Below are 19,042 nucleotides of genomic sequence, written 5' to 3' on the forward strand. Positions count from 1 at the left end.
AAGGTGGTCTACTCCCTGTTGGCTATTATACAGTCATTTGTTTTATTTATAATAGTTTGCATTTTTCACAAATTATTTGTGTAGGTGAATTATTTAATTTGTGTTGATGTACTGGGAATAGCGAGGGCAGCTCATAAGGTTGAACAACTGACATTTATCTTGTAACAGTAAAAATGACTATATGGAGAAATTGATGGTTGCTGCTATTTCCTAGTTGGAGAAAGGACCTCTGTGACGTATCCACCACGTGACCGCTGTAGGAGGCTGGACCGCTCCTGCGTTACCATCCACTAGGGCATAGAGGGGGAATAAATATTTATGGCGAGCGCAGCGAGCCACCGTGCCCGAAGCGTGGCGAGCGTAGCGAGCCCGCGAGGGGGCACTTTTGGTCCCCCGTTAGCATCCCCGCCCCTCCCCCTTTCAGGCCGGGTTACGTGGGTGTGACGTCGCTGGTCCATCTGCGCTATATAGTCTAGTCCTAACCAGAAATTTATATTATATTATTTGAAAGTAATTTGAAGTCTCAGCACGTATAATGCTAGATTTCTGTTGTATTTTTATCAGCATAACAAGCTTTTCAGTGATGAAATTATCTCATGCAATCTCAAGATACAAGACTTAAGTACTGAATGGCGCCCTGTATTTATCAGTGCATGTCCTATGGAACATAGCATAAATATACTTGTTAAGTCTATCTGCACTTTTATCCCACTTGTCTGTTATGAAATCGGCCTGAAAGCACATACATTGTGTAAAAGGTATGCATGAGGTTTATACTCAACTTAATATACAGTAGCAGAGAAAGGTTTGCCAGGTGCTCAGTGATAATTACAATAATGGGTCAGCAATAATAAGTCAGCTGTAAAGGATTTTGCTACTTGAGAAAGATACTGTAGTCGGTTCAACCAGTGTCTCATTTATCTTTAAAGATACTGTGTTAATGTTTCTAAAGTAGACTATTATTCATATCTGCTGTGTTAGTCAATAAAGTGGATTTAAGATAGCAAAAACTTTTTACAGTAGCTAATTTATTAGAAGTGTTTTATTGTCTTACAGTATGAAACACATGTTGAAGGACTAACAGTTTCCTATTTATGAACAAATTACAAATGCAAATTTATCAATAGTAATCTATCCATCATTTTTTCATTCTGATTAATAACCCACAGGGTCACTGAACAAGTTCTTAAGTTGAAAAACGTATTGTAGTACCTGATCATCACTCTCCCCTTATATTTCTTCAATTAATCCTTTTAACCCCAAACAAATTAGCTATATGTATGAGAATAAGGTTTTCCCTATTCCTACAAAGATAAACAATGCAGTTTTGTTTGCCAAAAATAATTAAGAACACTTCCATATCATGTACTAGGAGACAACAATTATATTTTATATTTTTATTTGTCAAATAAGTCTGTTTCTTTTGTTATTTTGTTCTTACATTATAGTTATACATTTGTGGATGCAGATCTTTTAAATGAATGATACTATTACTGTTACTTGAGATAATATTCAGGACACATGCAGCTTGGATTCGTTCGATCTGTCAGTCTGAGCTTAGAACCAAAATGCTGGCTTGTTTGGCAGCTTTGTCTTTAGAATGGGGAGTGAATAACAAGTGTTAAACATGACTTTTATATAAATTCTGAAAGCAATATCTCTGTAACAGATTCTTTCAATGTTATGCCACAGGTATTTTAAAATGACTGAGGACTAGGTTGTTCACATGTGTTAATGTGGCAATAGAATTGCAGATGAGCTCAGGCTAGGCTTCATGAAGTGTTGAATTCTTAGCAATGCAAATTTCAATAGAATTTAGTTTGCGGTATCTAAAACAGGCTAATTTAAATGCTAGTTAACAGGTCACAAAATGCAAGGTAAAGTAATGAATAATGTATAAGTTTACTATTTTATGTGTTGAATAGAAAGTAAATAATAAAATGCATTGTAAGCTGCAGTGCTAAAAGACTTTTTCAGCTTTGGTTAGATTTTAAATAACCCTCTCTTAGTACTCCTGTGCAATACAGATGTTCCATAACTCATTTGGGGAGCTCTATTAGAATGCTGTAGAGACATCACAATGGGTGGTGACCCCCGATGCATCTCCTACCACCACCACCACCACCCCACACGTGTCATGAGGTCACACCAGAGGCGGATTTAGACCTCATGGAGCCCTAAGCTAGACATCGATTTGGGGCCTGGTCTCTGTTCAGAGATGTCTTTCCATCATGTTTGTAAAGCAGTTATTATTTTATGTTGGGTATGAAATCCCGACTGTCGGGATGCCACTGTTCAGAATACCAACAGTGGCATCCCGACAGCCAGAATCCCGACGCCCATCGGAATGTGTGGTAACTATTTTCCCTACCCCTACCCTAACCCTCCATCCCCGATGCCTAAACTTAACCCCCCCTTCCTAGTGCCTAAACCTAACCTCCCCCTCCCCACACCCTAAACCTAGCAACCCCTCCCTGATGCTTATACCTGACCTCCCCCTCTAGTGCCTAAACCTAACCTCCCCCTCCAGGCACCCTAATCCTAACACTCCCTCCCCGGTGCCTAACCCACCCCCTAATGCCTAACCCTAACCCTGCTAGCTAACGCTAACCTACCCATAACACCCCGATACTCACCTTCAGGATGCCAACGGTCAGGATACTGGTGCCGGGATCCCGACCATGAATTTTGGCGCTGGTATTTAGACTAGGGGTGTGCACCGGCTACTTTTCGTGTTTTGTGTTTTGGTTTTGGATCTAGATCTTTCTTTGTGTTTTGGATCTGGATTGGTTTTGCCAAAACCACCCTTCCATGTTTTGGGTTCTGGGTTTTGTGTTTTGGATCTGTATTTTTTTGAAAAACAGCATAAAAACAATTTAAATCACAGAATTTGTGGGTTTTTCTGCTCATATGCTATTATTAACCTCAATAACCTTCATTTCCACTCATTTCCAGTCTATTCTGAACACCTCACACCTCACAATATTGTTTTTATGGCCAAAAGATTGCACCGAGGTAGCTGGATGACTGTGCTAAGCGACACGAGTGGCGGCACAAACACGTGGCCCATCTAGGAGTGACACTGCAGTGGCAGACAGGATGGCAGTTTGAAAAACTAGGCCCCAAACAGTACATACTGCAAAGAAAAAAAATAGGTGCAAGATGGAATTGTCCTTGGGCCCTCCCACCCACCCTTATGTTGTATAAACAGGACATGCACACTTTAACAAACCAATCATTTCAGCACCAGGGTCTGCCACATGACTGTGGCTAAAATGATTAGTTCGTTTGGGCCCCCACAAAACAAGCTGGCAATTAATGTGTCCCTGCACAAACTGGCTCTACGGAGGCAAGATGTCGTCCTCATCCTCCTCATCCACTGATTCCTTGGATAAAACAGGAAAAAGGGATTTAGGTGTCCCTGGACTGCTTACGGTCTTAGCCAAAGTTTCTGAACTTGACAGTAACTTTTTTATGAACGCGCTGCAGGTGCTGTATAAGGGAGAATGTTCCTAGGTGGTTAACGTCCCTACCCCTACTTATTTCACCTTTACATATGGTACATATGGCAAGACAGTTGTTGTCCGGATTTGGATAGAAATATTGCCAGACCAAAGAGGTGGAATGTTTGGTCTTCTGCCCAGGCATGACCGTGATAGGCTTTTTAATCCCACGGACAACAACTGTCTCCCCGGAGCCTGATTTAAACAAACCACATCACCATCAGAATCCTCCTCGCCAACTTCCTCCTCAGTGCCAGCTACACCAGTATCCTCATCCTGTTGTACTTCAACAGTGACATCTTCAATTTGCATATCAGCAAGTGGACTGTGGGTGCTCCTTTCAGCAATTGCAGGGGGCATGCAAATGGTGGAAAGAGCCACCTCTTCCCGTCCAGTGCTGGGAAGGTCAGGCATCGCAACTGCCACCACACTTGGACTCTCCTTGGGGATTTGTGATATCTTCTTAGAACGCACATTTCTTCGCTGTGCTTTTGCCAGCTTAACTCTTTTCATTTTTTTAGTGGGAGGAGGGCTTCCGTCGTCATGTGAAGCTGAACCACTAGTCATGAACATAGGGAAAGACCTTAGCCATTCCTTGCCACTCCGTGTCGTAAATGGCATATTGGCAAGTTTATGTTTCTCTTCAGATGATTTAAATGCTTTTTTCAAGGTCATTTTCCTGAACTTTGCCATTTGGGATTGTATGTGCCCTCTACTATGACATTGGGCATCGGCCTTGGCAGTTGAAGTTGATGGCATGTTATCGTCTATGTCATGACTAGTGGCAGCAGCTTCAGCACTAGGAGGAAGTGGTTCTTGATCTTTCCCTATATTATTTTTATCGGAGAAAGTTTGGTCCTCCATTTATGTTATATTGATATATACGCGCGGCTAAGGCGCACACAAACACATAAAATAATTTTTTATTTTTGCTGGAGACTAGTGCACTTTGTGGGTTACACCACCCTTTAAGAAATGAGCCAGCCGGCCCTTTACTTATGGGACACAGGCGCACGCTTGGCGCTGCTCCTTTGTTGATGCAGGTGCAGCCACAGTGCACACAATTCACAAACACAAAAAAATATATTTTTTTAATTTGTTTGGAGTGTACTTTGGGGGTTACAGCACCCTTTAACAGTCAAGCCAGCCGGCCCTTTACTTATGGGACACAGGCACACGCTTGGCACTACTTTGTTGATGCACGTGCGGCTACTGCGCACACAATTCACAAACACAGAAAATATTTTTTTATTTGGTTTGGAGTGTACTTTGGGGGTTACAGCACCCTTTAACGGTCAAGCCAGCCGGTCCTTTAGTTGTGACACAGGCGAACGCTTGGCACTACTATGTTGATGCACGTGCTGCTACTGCGCACACAATTCACAAACACAGAAAATATTTTTTCATTTGGTTTGGAGTGTACTTTGGGGGTAACAGCACCCTTTAATGGTCAAGCCAGCCGGCCCTTTACTTATGACACAGGCGCACGCTTGGCTCTACTTTGTTGATGCACGTGCGGCTACTGCGCACACAATTCACAAACACAGAAAATATATTTTTATTTTGTTTGGAGTGCCCTTTGGGGGTTACAGCACCCTTTAAACGGTCAAGCCAAGCCGCCCTTTACTTATGGGACACAGGCGCACGCTTGGCGCTGCTCCTTTGTTGATGCACGTGCAGCCACAGTGCACTCAATTCACAAACACAGAAAATATTTTTTTAATTGGTTTGGACTGGAGTGTACTTTGGGGGTTACAGCACCCTTTAACGGTCAAGCCAGCTGGACCTTTACTTATGACACAGGCGCACGCTTGGCACTACTTTGTTGAAACATGTGCGGCTACTGCGCACACAATTCACAAACACAGAAAAAATATTTTTTTTTTAGCACTTGGGGGGAGCACCCCTGATGGACAGAGCACCCCCTGGGCAACACTACAGCACCCCTTTAGGACTGGGACACTGCGCAGGACTTTGGAGTGGACACAGCCCCTATGGACAACTGACTGCACAACACAGTCCAGCCAGCCCCTATGGACTTTGAAGCAGTGGACACAGCCCCTATTAACAACAGCAGCACAGCACAACACAGCCAGCCCCTATGGACTTTGAAGTAGTGGACACAGCCCTATTGGACAACAGCAGCACAGCGCAGCACAGCACAACACAACACAACACTACTCTGCACTACACTACACAGCCAAGCCAGCCCTAACTCCCACCCTCCCTCTTCACTGTCCACAGCCGAGTGAGAAAATGTCGCCGACACAGGTACCTTTTATAGGATCCAAAACCCGCGAGACCCGGAAGGCGGGATGATGACGTTTTGCCTCGATTTCAGATCCGAGTCAGGCGGGAAAAGTCGAGCCTGACTCGGATCGGCCTCAGATCGGGGGGGCTCGGGGGGGTTCGGATTTCAGAAATCCGAACCCGCTCACCCCTAATTTAGACCATCGGCATCCCGCACGCAAGGATGCCGACTACATCCCATTATTTTTCTCCTATTACCAGGCTGCTGAAGGTTCATTACAGCACCTGTGAATCTTTATGTGGGACATTAAAGACACATAAACCCTTCCAAGAAAACCGGGTAATAGGAGAAAAGGAAAACAGGGTAATAGAAGAAAAGGAATAACTGTTTTACAAATGTGATGGAGAGGCATCTCTGTCCAGGTCAAATAAGGACAATAAAGATAATCTATGAATTGTCTGGCTCATTTCTGAATAAAAACACAAGGTTTATGGAAATTGTATTTATTTATGTGCAAAGATCGAAGTGCTGGGCCTTGCAGAGCTGGGCTGGGGATAGCACATGCTAGAATCTAGGGTTCTCTTGCTACTAGAATAGGCATCATCCTCTCCATTATCAGCCCTCTGCATTATCAGAATGCACCCCTCCCATTTGTAGTAAGCAGGGCCAGGCTCAGTACATGACTGAGCACCCCCTCAGCCTCCCCCCATCCCCACTATTTGTAGCAAACAGGGCCAGGCAAAGACAGTGACAATTTATGCCCCCTCCCCCCTGTTTGTAACAATCAGGGCCAGGCTCAGACACCCCCCCACATTTGTAGCAAGAAGAGCTAGGCTAAGACAGTAGCAATTTGTGCCTCCCCCTCTGTTTGTGCCCACAGGCCCCCACTTTGATTGTCCTCCTCTCCTCCTCCTGCGGCTAGTACTTTACATGAAACACTGGAGGCAGGGCAGGCGCCCGAACTGAAGGGGATTTATACACAACCAAAAAAAATAATTCAGCAGGGCTCAGCAGAGTTGTGGATAGATCCCCTTCCGTAGATCAGGCATCAGCTCATTCCTCTGCGTGCGCCAGCTCCTCTCCATGTGCGTGTGACGTCATGCGTACATGCGTAATGATGGGTCACACACACAAGGCACAGAGGATGCAGGCCTGTGCTGCATTGGAGCTGGCACCCGGGAGCTGTCATCACATACAGCTAGCCGGGACTCAACCAGCCTAGCACTCAAACATTTTCAGTGGAGCTCATGTTCGGCTGGGAATTACAAAAGCTCTCCAATCATTGCACCTGTCGGCGGGCTTCCTGGATCCCACCGAGTGACAGATTAAGGTCCACATGGGCCTGGAGCAGAAATTTATGAAGGGCCTATTGTGTGCTGCGCAGGGGGTGTGATCAGCAGAGTGGGTTGTGACTACAGTTGTGGGGGGTTGGTCTGCATAGGGCATATGACTAGTACCGTGTAGGACATAGCTACCACCCACCATCGACCACCTCAAACTCTCTCCCCTCCCCTCCGCTTCATTGAAGTATACACCACCTGCTATATTATTGAGCATTGAATAAAATGTTTATTTATTAAAGAGATAATATATATGTATATATATATATATATATATACATACCAAATGTGCAAACACACAAGCATATATCTTTCTATCTATATATACATACAGCAATCACATTTTGAACATTATGCGTTGTTGACGTAATTAGGCAATTTCTTGCAACTATGCATGCCCTATAATTCCTAAAAACCACTATGGTGCATGCATTACACAGAGTGTATACACAAAGGTGCTTTTGTGAAAGAGACGCATGGTAGCAGATATGTAGTGGAAAAGTGGTGGGCGCTCCTGGGAGGTGACTGGGTGGTGGCTAGAAATACACGCAGACATGGTCCGTTAAGTGGGAGTTATGGTAGTGTTGTGGGTATGACAGGCATAGGAGGCCATGGGCAGACAGAGACACTGCAGATGCCGTAGGGCTGAAGCGATTTTAGATGGTGTGAACAAGGACACACCAATCGTTATTACTGCATCTCTGGACACTAAAAGTGTGCATCTCAGTCCTGGCATGTTTGTCTGCATAGATGTACACAAGGGATGGAGTTTCCAGTGGCATTTGCATAAAGTCGCAGATTGGTGACCATCAATAGATGCTGCTGTGTGCACTTATACATGCCACTCATCAAATCAGGCCCTATGCCACATTTTACTGCGCCAGGTACACATTATGCCAGAGCTTGACAATTTTTTGTAAAATTTAGGAGCCAGCTTAAAAGTTCTGGAGCCATACCATTGTCCACTACCAAAATATATGTAAACTTGTATAGACCACCGCAACATGCCCCATCAATGCCCCTCAACCTCCTCACATGCCAGCATACCTGCACCAATTCATATTATGACACACACTATGCGCCAAATTTATATTACGCCACACACTATGTCCCAAATTCATATTATGCCGCACACTATGTCCCAAATTCATTGAAGCCTATTCACACTACTACACACAGCAGAGACCTGTTCCATGAATTAATAAAGTGCCCACACTTAGAGGAGCACTAGCAATGGTTTATCTATCTAGCACTAGCTAGCTACAGGGGTGGGCCACATGTGGCCTGCTAGCTGCTGTGGAACTATGCATACCAGCATACCCTGCAACAATTTGGCTGCTTGGGCATGCTGGGAAGTGTCGTTCCACATCAGATGGAATGCGACATGTTGCCTACCTCTGGTCTAGCACATCTGTAAGAGCTCCAGGTGGGGTTACAGGTCTTTCTTCTCTACAATGTGTTAGCTAGAAAGCGCTAGGAAGGCACCGAGCCCTGGAGCATCGGAGTCGTCATCCAACCCCTCCCTGTTGGACGCAGTCTGCATGGGCTCCCTGACAAAGTTGCCTTTACATTCCAGTGCCCCAGACACACATTATGCCACATTGTAGTATCCCAGATGCACAAAAATACACACAAAAGTCGCTACTCGTCTATAGTGCATAAAATATATGCTATAACATGTATGTGTGCACCCTGAGGTACGTGTGTGTGTGTATATATATATATATATATACATACACACACACCCAAGCATATATTCATATATGCTACACAATAATTGTGCAACGCCATCACGTCTCCTCAATGGTAGACAGGACAGCATTAGTAGAGGATCAACCATTGGGGTAAGTATTGTGGCAGTGATGTCAGAACAGAGCCGTGATGAAGTGGGTGGGGACAGAGTTGCAACAGGGGGTGTAGGCATAATGGAGCCATGTGAGGGGGGAGGGCAGCAGAGAGGAGGCGGGGCAGAGCAGGGGATTGAGACAGAGGCGCTGGCTAAATTATATATATATATAGTTTTGTTTTTTTACACACAAACACATATATATATATATATATACATACATACATATGGTCAGTACATACACACATTATATATATATATATATAAATATATGTATATATACACACACACATACTGTATATATATATATATATATATATATATACACACACACATACATACATACATATGGACAGTACATACAGTACACACACATTGATATATATGAATAAAATATAGTCAGTATTTGCATACCTTTTAACTGTATGAGGCTCAGATCATCAGCTTCACATCCCAATCTGCAGTCACCAGCACAGGCTGCCTTCACGACAATAAGTTCCTCCTACTGCTCGGCTGCTTAAGGTTGCAACAGCGGGGGTGGCAGCTGTGATGGTATGTGGTGCGGAGCTGAGACAGTCAGTGCAGAGAGGACTATTGAACCCTTCCACTGTGCATCCAAGTCCATGTCACAGCCCGGCATCGGTTGCCTGGGTCTCAGTGGGCGGAGCTTCACACAGCCACAGGCAGGGCGGGTGGGGGTGGTAGAGTGCCAGGGGCGGAGCTTCATACAGCCACAGAGAGGGTAGGGAGGGGGTGGTCGAGTGCCGGGGGCGGAGCTTCAGACAGCCGCAGGCAGGGCAGGGAGGGGGTCGTCGAGTGGTGGGGGCAGAGCTTCATTCAGCTGCAGACAGTGTAGGAAGGGGGTGGTCGAGTTTCGAGGTGGAGCTTCAGACAGATGCAGACAGGGCAGGGAGGGGGTGGTCGGGTGCCAGAGCTTTCAACAGCCGCAGACAGGGGAGGCTGGCTGTAGCAGCTTAGCAGTAAAAATGTATTTCCTCTCTGCCGCAGCACTACAGATGCTGTGGGCCTATTTTGATGGGAGGCCTGGAGCTGAAGCTCCACCCGCCCTATTGGTAATCCGGCCCTGGCCACGCCCACAATTTTTTTATTTTGGGGACGTGACCATATGTTAGTGCCTTGTACTTGTCACACTGGGAGCTTGTTCAGTGCTCCAGGAGCTGCTAGAAAGCCCCCAGCCTTTCCCACACATTATAGATGATGCACTGTTCAGTGACATCATGAGGGGTGACACTGAAATAGCAGAACAACTTTGATATTTGGGTGTCAACCCCTCCAATGGTGTCCTCAGGTTCTGCTGGCACCCCTAGTGATGCTACTGGACTGCTGCACATGAGTTGTGCTTTGAACCAGATTGCCTAACCTACCTCATTGGTTGCTCTCTTTGCCATTTCCATAATTGTGGTACTGTACTGTAAATGGGTGCCTTAATATATGTCACATTTCAGGGCAGCATTCTGTAAACTCGCCAAAATAAAGCTTCACAGCTCAATTCCACCTCCAGGTCTTGAGGATTGTGCCTACTGTACTGTAGTTATGTAGCTGCATCACAGGTCATCCCTAACATAATTCAGTTGATCATGGATTTAGTACAAAATAGCTTTATGGATACAATAGTATCAAATGCACAGAGCAGATTGGAAGTGTGACAAATACAGCAGTAATAAATAATAAATAACTGCATAGGTAACAGGAAAAAAAACTTGGTGATGACAAGAAAGGAATCCAGGAAAATTGAATTATTAATTTAGTCAAAGAGTGTGAGGGTGTGAAAAAACCAATAGCTTAAATTCAAATAAAGGTAGTAGGTCAATTAATAGTAGCTCCTCATTTTAAAATAGTAAACAAAGCATTTAGCACTTGAGCTGTAGCAGGGTTACATCTCACATGATCCTCAGCCAGGCAATGGATTGAAATATAGCACACTCTAATTTGCCCAATCTGCCACTCAATTTGTACAAGGGTCAGAAGGAATTACCCACTGATTGTTACAATAATGGAGATCTGCATTTCATAAAATGAGACAAATGTATGACTAGAGCTGGAGAGAGGATGTGTCAGGTTGCGGCCTAGGAAAAGTCATTACTCACCTCAGCACCGGCTTCCCCTGACCTCTCAAGTGGTCAAACAGAAGGTGCGGTGGCGAGTGACACACTGAGGATTATACCTGGGGTCTGCTAGGACATCCACGTGCTCACTTTGTGATTTGGTTCCTTCGGTTACCATCATGGGTGCAGCCATGACACTCTACATCACCTAATTTCCCTTTACCCAATGGTAGCATTGGTTGCTGTCAGCTGACACTATCCTCCAATGGACTGCTACCTTAGGGTATTTAGCAAGGCTCTAGACAACAGGAAGTTGCCTGTACAACGTTGATACTTTCCTAGTGTTAACCACGGTGTGCCTGTACTCAGTACGTCAACCGAGCACTATCTCTGAAGTGTCATCATCCTGTGCCAGTTGTGTGTCTGGAACCACAGTGTGTGTACTTAGTACGTCATCCAAGTACAAACTCCTAGTGCCATTCTCCTGTGCCAGTTCTGCGTTTAAAGCCACAGCGTGTGTACTTAGTACATCATCCAAGTACAAACTCCTAGTGCCATTCTCCTGTGCCAGTTCTGCATCTAAAGCCACAGCGTGTGTACTTAGTACGTCATCCAAGTACAAACTCCTAGTGCCATTCTCCTGTGCCAGTTCTGCATCTGAAGCCACAGTGTATGCACATAACACATCATCCAAGTACAATCTCCTATTGCCATTCTCCTGTGTCAGCCTTGCATCTGGATCAACAGAGTGTGTACCAAGTACATCACCCAAGTGCAAAACTTCCAGTATCATTCTCCTGTGCATTCCCTGTAATAGTGTTCTTCCATTTCCCACTTGTGCTGGATACCTGACCAAAGGGCCACAACCTGCTTGCTGGGTGCAGTTTAAGTCCAAATCCCGCTTGGAGGGGTCACTGGTGAACACCTTCCAATAAGTTAGACTCTGCTTTGGTCAGGCCTAGCCAACATTCAGGACTTGTTTATGAGTAAGGCATATTTCCAGGCCCCTCGCTTCAGTTTCCTTTCTCAATCTGGGTCCACGTCTTCTAATCCCTCTACAGGGGACCACAATAGCCAGAACATGACAGGATGGTCAATTTATTCTGCTTTGCGTTGTTAACAGGATAGGATTGGGAACACTTGAGGCCAAGTACCAGATATATTATATTAGATGTATGATACCAAAATGCAGAACGTGGTAAATATGGTATATTATTCACTTTAGAAAAGAAACAGGCTATTTACTTGTACAAAAAGACAATGCTTTTTATAAAGTGGGCCTAAAAGATAATTTATAGAAATTTTATTAACTTAAACTGTTTTAATTTCATATTCTGCTAGTGAGAACATATCATTATATAGCTCATCATTTCAAAATTATTGCATGGCATTTTTAGAAAAAAAAATAAAGAAATATGTTTACATAAATGTATGACATTGTTTTATTGGTTAATGCTTTTCAATTCAAAAGCAGATGTGACATTCCTTGTGAAAACAGATCATTAAACACAAGCACCTGAAAATGATACATATATCTACCGGTTGCATGCAGTGTGACTTTGAAAAATTTAATCGCACATCCTCAAATCCAATGTATTTTCACTGATGCCAACTATTCTCCAATATAAATCTATTAGATTTAATCACAGCCACTCTGTTCCCACTTATTGGCTAACTTTGTTTTTCAAAGTAAGTACATTACTGACAGAATCATTTTCAACTGTAAGATAAGTTGCCAAGCTGCTATCATTTAAAAGAACCGATATTATACAACTCTCATTTGATGAAAAGTTTAAACTTTAAATCAAATTCACAGTTTAGAATTTACTTGAATATACTCCAGAGTTAGACGGATGCTGTATCACAAAAGATGGTAAAATATAACACTAAGCTACAAGCTCTGAATGGTTTTGAATACTTCTTTTTGGACATAGAAAGCTGTCAAACATGGGAATGTCTTGTCAAGGAGATTTAAGCAAACCAGAACAGTATTTTGGGCACCTTAGTAAATTAAAAAGGGTAAAGTTTGCTTAGGAAAGTTGGCAACTACAGTGGAAAAAGTTCAACAACTTATAGCAGCTGTGGCTTTGACTATGTGTCCTGCTGTAGATCTAGCAATTATGGAAGCAGCAAGAGATATACATAATTAAGCAAACTTTGAACTTATACATTTAATTTTGTCCAAAATGCAGTTAATTTTTAAACTGAATCTCAGATATAAAGATATCAATATATAATTGTCTCATATTCAAAAGAAAGTATTCAAAATCATTTAGAAATTTATATAGTATTATGTAGAGATACACAACTGAAATGTTTGATAGATAACATTCAGTTCTGTTAATAACAAAGTGGCTACCGTCCTTCAAAAACCTGAAATTCTCTCAGGTGTAGTGCATAGAAAAGGTACCTACAGTAATACTCTATTAGCATGGGTCCATAGGTCATATAAAAGAAACCAAACTGTAAATAATATGTGCATAACAAAAATAGGTTAATATAAAGCTTACCTGCTGATTTATAGTAGTCTTCCTAGGTATCATATTCACCAATTTTGTTTCAAAGTGAAAGTCCAGTGTATCTCATCGGGAGTGTCTCATGTGCATAAAAAAAACCTTATAGTGTGAATACTTTATATTGCGATTTTCTATTTGCCCAATAGCAAATTCATTTTAGAAATTACATTTCTTATGTGAAATATATTCAAAGACACATCTAGTGGGTATGCCTGCATTAGCAGTAGTAATTAAATTCAGTGCTTATCTAAAACTACCTGTTCTTGAAACTTCCTTCTCTTGGATCCTTATGAGATTTTTGAGTCTCAGATGCTAGCAGAAACAAGAAGTAGGACCATCGTGAGTCCTTTTTTAAAAGACATTTTATTGTAAGAATTTTTAATATACCTAAACAATGCAATTTGATAACAAATGGATATCATATTTAATTTATACAAGATTTCACTGAACCTGAATCAAAATATTAGAGATACTGTACGTCAAAATGTATAGGCAATACATTTTGTAACTGTTTAGTTTGATTTTATTGCACATTAAAGATTTAGGTAAGTTTTGTCGATTGATCTTTATTTCCTGTTCCTATTTTAATTTATAAGGGAATATCTCAACAGGCGATGGGTCTATGAAAATAATGTATGCCTCCTTCACTCTACTGATTGGGTGAAGTAGGCATACTGTAGGTACTCTAAGGTGGCTTGAGAGGACCCATGACCATTCAGGTATTTAGAGCAGTAGCACTGCAAAACAGAAAGTACTAACAAAAATGTTTATGGGACAGAAGTAATAGACTTTGTTAGTCTCTGTAGTCTGGGAAAGAGCCATTGAGAGAAATCTCATTGATGAATCAACATTTATGTTTAATCCAGAATGGAAAAGTCACAGCACTTAAGATGGTGGGAAATGTACGTTATTCCACAAAGGCAATACTGTGCCAAAGTCTAAGTTCAATAAAATATTTGATTTGAAGAGTCAACCTGATCCCATAAGTAATAAGAGAATAATATAGAGACTTAACCCTTCAGTAAAACAAGACATTGGGGTTGAGGGAGCCACAGACAAATGACACAGGATACTACTTGTTAAATATTAGATTTTATGTCAACTAATGGCTTAGTTCCATAAGGGGCATGCATTTAATTGTATTGGTACACAAGAGAAAAAAGTTTGTCCGCACAGACCTATAGGTTATTTATATATTAAACACTCATCCATTCCAATCCATTTAATGTCAAGTTACAAAGGACTCATTCCATCCAATTATATATCAGGTGGAGGTGCATCCAGGGATAAAATCAGTCAATACATATAGGAAAAATAAAAATATGTATTTCTATAAGAGGCACTCACTGGATGAGTAATTATAAAAATTACTCATCCAGTGAGTGCCCCTTAAAGGAATACTTATTTTTCTTTTTTCTTTATGTATTTAATTGTATTGGGACAGATGTGCTGCCTGATAATATTTTTTTACATCAGAAACTCAAAGGTCACCATTGGCAATGAAGAGCTGGTCTTATTCTTTATTCACACAGATTCATGGATATAGAAGCTGAGAGGGTTGCTACTTAAAATTAAAATTATTTGCATGAAGTCCCTTGGTATGAGGATAAATTGTCAAATCTAGAACTTCTGATTAAGAGGCAAGAGTGAGGAGAGTGCATGCATTTGCAAATATATGCAACAAAGATATCTGAATTTCTATTAGTATGTAGTATATAAGTCTTGATGATTTTTTTTGCAGTGTGCTTTGGGAACATTTTTATCTTTTCTTCTAGTCTAGAGTAAACCCCTCACTTTACAAGCACCTGTAAAAACCATTAAGCTGATCTGAGCATCAACTATTTTGTATTACTGTTCTGAGAGGCATGGATGGGACCAACATTGGGTGGGTGTGCTGGTTCCTGTAGTGCTACTGTATTTGGAGTTCTCTGGGCTATCTTCAGGTGAGTTAACTCTCAACTTAGATATATCTATGCATTTGCTGTTATCATGTGGCACAACAGTATGCAATTATATGACCCAGAGTGGGTGCTATTATCATGTAGCATTGGGGACACCGGTACAGAGAAGCATTGACGCAGTCCAATTCTTAACCATGCATTTAACCATGCACTTGCAAATATAAGCAACAAAGATCTCTATTATCATGTAGAATTCAGGTCTTTTTGCTGTTTTTTTGTACTGGAGGGAACATTTTTTTTCTTTTTTTCTAGTCTAAAGTAAAACCCACACTTTGCAAGCACCTGTGAAAAACTATTAAGGTGATCTGAGCAACCACTATTTTGTGTCACAGCTGTAATGGTCATATAATGATATGTATGTTATCGGAAATTACAAATCCTGAAGAGAGTCTTAGCAGGGTAAGTTATTTTGTTATCACATCCCTGAAATTTTCCAACATATTGAAACCAGTATGCTTCTTATTGAAGCTAGTGATACAGAGAGAAGCCTGCCTGTTAATGAGCAGGCATTGTGTACTAGATACTGCTGCTGATGGTGATACATCCACCCAATGGGTTGTCATAGTCATGTTATTTTTAGTATGACCGGTATAAGAATTTTTTGTTTAATGTCCGAGTACAGATGATGAATTTCTGTTCTGTTAAAATAGAATCAAGATGGAATTTGGTTGCAATGACACATGACCTCAACTAATCGACTAAAACCAGATGCATTGATGGTGGATTTTGGACACAGATCTGTTGCTAACATAGCTGTCATTGCTTAAGTGTGCAACAAGATGTTGGCTGTCATACTTGGTTCCTTTTGCAAATGATTGTTCCACAGTCAATTGTGGTTTTAAACTGCTAGTCCCCTTCTTTGATGAAGATTTACCCCCAGCAGTAGGAGGCCTAGCGCACAAGGAGTCCTCTTGGGAATTCAGAATAGGGAAGGAGACAGTTTGACTTTACAAATTTGATGCAGACTACCTTTGATCAATAATGAGGAGGTTGATTATGATGGTGTTGGAGGCAGAGCTTGCATGTGCTGGTATCTATCAAAGCTCCGAGTAGCTGATGCTGGACTGCTTGTTATTATTTTATATGATTTACCAGATTTTGATAACTCCCTGCAATGACATAAGGGGTACCTAGATGGTTAGCATCCTACTTATTTTGGCACACAGATGCCCTGAAAAATATTGCCAGGGTTTGGGTAAAAAAAATTCCATAAGGAAGAGGTGGACTTTTTGATCTTTTGCTCAGCCATGACAATGCGTTTCTAATTATTTGCCACTGGTGTTGACTTACAACATCATCCTCCTGAATTTTATCAGCTTGTTCTTGTCCAACACATTGATCATCAACATCCTCATTAGTGTCTCATATACAATTATCCCCCTTATCATGTTGCATTTCCAAAGTAGCATCCTCAGTTTCAAATTTATGAGTTAATTGCACTTAAATCCCTTTTTAACACTTATTAAAAAGGGGTTCGGGTGAAAAAGAGAGTCTACTTATAAAGCCTAAGGCTACCTATCTTTTTCCCTTGTGCAAACTTAATTGGCAAAATTGAATTCCCCCTTAGTCTCTCTTTAAGGATCTGTGAAGTTTGTCAACACACAGTTTGCTCTTCAGCCTTAGTGTTCTTTCTGTGCACTGATTTGCCTGTTTTAGAAGTGACACATATAGACTCAAGAAGATGTTCATGCAATCATACATAAGATGTCTGACTGTGTTTGGCCTTGGCTTTTGCAATAGGCATTCTAGTGCATGAAAGAACAGTAGTAGGACCACAACTCGCAAAGAAACACCATGGTTTGAACCTTTCCTTGCCACTGCATGTGGTGTATTTCATGTTGGCAATTGTATGTTCATTAACAGTAACTTTTTGCTTCATACCTATAGGTGATGTTTTCCTTAAGATTTTTAAACAAGTTTTAGATTTGAGGTGCCCTGTGTTACACCTTATTTTCCCTTGACCTCCTTTAAAAGTAAATGTTGAAGTTTTATGACTGCCAGTACTAGTACTAAGTTGTTTTATTTATTCAATCAACTGATCCATTATTGATTTTATTTTTTACACCAGCATAGGAGTAAAGCTACTGTAGTTGAACTTAGCTGCCACATCACTGAGTGAATGTACAATGAGATAGGGAAATAAGAGACTGTTAACTTTACCATGCAACTTTATTAAAAGACTCATGATTTCCTTAGACACCAGAAAAAAAAGCTTTTTTGGTAATTATTATTTTGGGGTGCAGCTGATGGGGATAGCAATACACCCTGCTGATGGAGATACCACTATAGTACTATAATCTGCCTCTGAAATTCACACAAACTGGAAATACAAGATTTTTTTTATACACCAGGAAAAAAATGTTTTGCAATTATTTTTTTGTGGTGCAATTGACCTGGACACCCCCTCACTCATATTGAATAGAAATGTGGAAGACAGGCGCCTTCAGTGTACCAATCAAATAACAATGTTCAGAGAGGGGAGTTCAAGGATAATAGTCCACAAAGTCTTTAGGATGATTCCTGAAGTATCCTCACATAACAACCCTCACGATGTGTATCTCACATGAAATAAACAAACAAAAAAAAAACATAGTGTAGCTGGTATATGAATGTTGATAGTGCTAAACACACTGAAGAAAGTGAATAAATATTTGTGAGTAAGCACTATACTCGTGCTATAGGATAGACTTCCAGCACCAATAATATCAAAGCCTCGTACCAACTGTATGTAAAGATTAGTAAAGCTCTGTAAAGATTAAATTCCTTGCTCATATCGGATTCCATTCAATTCCATAGGTGGTTCATGTCCACATAGAGAAACACAAGGAACAAAAGCCTCCAATTGTGTAATAAGTTTTAAAACATACACATCATTTAATAAGTTTACAATAAAGACTCTTACATAGAATAAACAAGGGAACAGCTTATCTGTCTGGCAGAAGAACGTGACCAACAGAGGGTACCACTCAATGCGTTTTGTCCCGCTGTGGATTCTGGGGACTTCTTCAGGAGTAGGAACAGCATTGGGATAGTTGCTTAGGCCTGTATGGAAAATAATATCCAAAGGCAGCACTCCTGAGGATAAATCACTCAATAGTCCAAAGCTGTGAACAGCAACATTTCAGTGGGTTTATTCGCGCTTTTGTCAAGCCAAATACAAACATTGTAAAAGCACTCCCTCTCATTAGTTGTGTCCGCTCCTCCTCATGTGTGGCGCCAGCAGGCAGCAATTCTATTACTAGTTTTCTGAATGTAAAAAACCCAGATTTTGGAATTTAATTAAAGATGAGAGAATAGCCCTGAAACAATTAGCTGCTTATGAAGATGTGGTGTTCCGCCAAGTGGACAAGGGGGGCGTCATTGTGGTCCTAAATTTACAAGACTACAAGGATGAAGCTATCAAGTAATGAAGTGACAACTCCACATATAGGAAATTGACACAGGATCCTACCTCATTGTATAAAAAGGAACTTGATCGTGTATTAGATATGGCTTGTTCTCAAGGTCTCATTACATCTGAGATCAAATAAGCTTTAGAAGTGAGGTTTCCAATAAAACC

This window comes from Taudactylus pleione, unplaced genomic scaffold, assembly GCF_031769625.1.
Source record: "Taudactylus pleione unplaced genomic scaffold, aTauple2 ptg000918l, whole genome shotgun sequence".
Classification (NCBI taxonomy): Eukaryota; Metazoa; Chordata; class Amphibia; order Anura; family Myobatrachidae; genus Taudactylus; species Taudactylus pleione.